The 2205-nt window shown below is 37.1% G+C and overlaps 1 pseudogene; it reads left to right on the forward strand.

Annotated features, from left to right (window-relative positions):
- Window positions 1-164: 164 nt before the first annotated feature.
- On the forward strand, window positions 165-640 carry LOC101991929 (annotated as a pseudogene).
- The last annotated feature ends 1565 nt before the right edge of the window (window positions 641-2205 follow it).

Consider the following 2205-nt stretch of genomic DNA (forward strand, 5'->3'; position numbering starts at 1 on the left):
TGTGTTTCCCTCCCCCATTAAAGTGGACCCACGTGGGAGCCGCCGTGTCGCGTCTGTGTTTGTTCCGCCGTGTGTGTCTGTCCTGTGCCCCGTGTGTCTGAAGAACACCCCCTGCATTTATTATTTTTTTTAAGAAGAACAGATTGTCTATGTGATTAAGAAATATGGTGCTTCTATTGGAGAATTTCCTGAAAAACTTAGAGGAAAAAATTGCTCAACTAGAAGAAGTAAAGCAAACAACCATCAAACAAATCCAGGATGCAATTGACATGGAGAAGGCACAGCAGGCACTGGTTCAGAAGCGCCACTACCTCTTCGATGTTCAGAGGAATAATATTGCCTTGGCCTTGGAAGTCACCTACCGGGAACGGCTCCATAGAGCATATAAGGAGGTGAAGAATTGCCTGGACTACAATATTTCTGTACAGAACATGATGCGTCTCAAGGAGCAAGAGCACATGATAGACTGGGTGGAAAAGCATGTGGTGCAGAGCATTTCTTCACAGCAGGAAAAGGAGACCATTGCCAAGTGCATTTCCGATCTAAAGCTGCTTGCTAAGAAGGCTCAAGCTCAGCCAGTTATGTGAATGTAGCTATCTCAGTTGAGATGGCCAGAGAGAAACGGGAAGTAGTCTGTGTGAAGAACTCTTCCTGTATTGCTGTCTCTTGAAATCACAGTGTACCTTTCCTGAGAAATGATAGAGATTCATTTATTTAGTGACTTAACCCTATCGGCCAGTTCGGGTATTTCTGATCCTTGTTGTGTATCTGGAGTTGACTGAAGATCGCTTTTGAGCAAGTAACTTGCAGTAACTTGCTGCCCGACTAAAATTACAAGTTATAGTTTAAACTTGTAATTAGTTATACCATCTTGCAATAAAATGACATTTGAAACAAAAAAAAGGCACAGGCTAACACATTGGATACAAAAAGAGAATCCATTCTTCTTCTGCATACAGGAAACACACTTCAACCTCAAAGACAAACATCACCTCCGAGTAAAGAGTTGGGAAAAGATATTCCAATCAAATGGACCTAAGAAACAAGTGGGTATAACTCTTCTAATATCTAAGAAAATAGACTTCAGACTAAATCAATCAAAAAAAAGACAAAGAAGGATATTTCATATTAGTCACAGGAAAAATCCATCAAGAGGAAATCTCAATAATGAACATCTATGCCCCCCAAACAAGAGCACTCTCATATGTAAAAGACACTTTTCAAGCTTAAATCATACATTAAACCTCACACACTAATTGTTTCACTCTCACCACTGGACCAGTCAATCAGACAAAAAATGCACAGAGAAATAAGATAACTAACAGAAATTATGACTCAAATGGACTTAACAGACATCTATAGGATATTCCATCAAAACAGAAAAGAATATACATTCTTCTCAGCCCCTCATGGAACCTTCTCAAAAATTGACCACATGCTCAGTAACAAAACAAGCCTCAACAAATACAAAAAAATGGAATAACCCCATGTACCTTATCGGATCACCATAATTTAAAACTAAAACTCAACATCAATAGTAACTCCAGAAAGCCCACAAACACATGGAAATTAAACAATGCTCACCTGAATCATCAATGGGTCAAGGAAGATATAGTGGGAGAAATTAAAGACTTCCTAAAAATTCAATGAAAATGACCACAAAACATACCTCAATTTATGGGACACAATGAAAGCAGTGTTAAGAGGAAAGTTCATAGCTCTAAATGCCTACATAAAGAAACTGGAAAAATTCCACACTAGTGAATTAACAGAACATTTGAAAACTTTAGAACAAAAAGAAGCAAACTTACCCAAGAGAACTAGATAGCAGGAAATAATAAAATTGAGAGCTGAAATAAAGAAAATGGATACAAAGAATACAAAGAATCAATGAGACAAAGAGTTGGTTCTTTAAGGAAATCAACAAAATAGACAAATCTTTATCCAAACTAACCAAAAGGCAGAGAGAATATCCAAATTAACAAAATCAGAAATGAATGGAGGACATAAAAAGAGACACAGAGGAAATACAGAGAATCATCAAGTCATACTTCAAAAGCCTGTACTCCACAAAATTGGAAAACTTAAAAGAAATGGACAACTTTCTGGATAAATATCACTTACCAAAATTAAATCAAGACTAGATAAGCAAATTAAACAGATCTATAACTGCTGAAGAAATAGAAACAGTCATCAAAAGTCTCC

This window comes from Microtus ochrogaster, unplaced genomic scaffold, assembly GCF_000317375.1.
Source record: "Microtus ochrogaster isolate Prairie Vole_2 unplaced genomic scaffold, MicOch1.0 UNK2082, whole genome shotgun sequence".
Lineage (NCBI taxonomy): Eukaryota > Metazoa > Chordata > Mammalia > Rodentia > Cricetidae > Microtus > Microtus ochrogaster.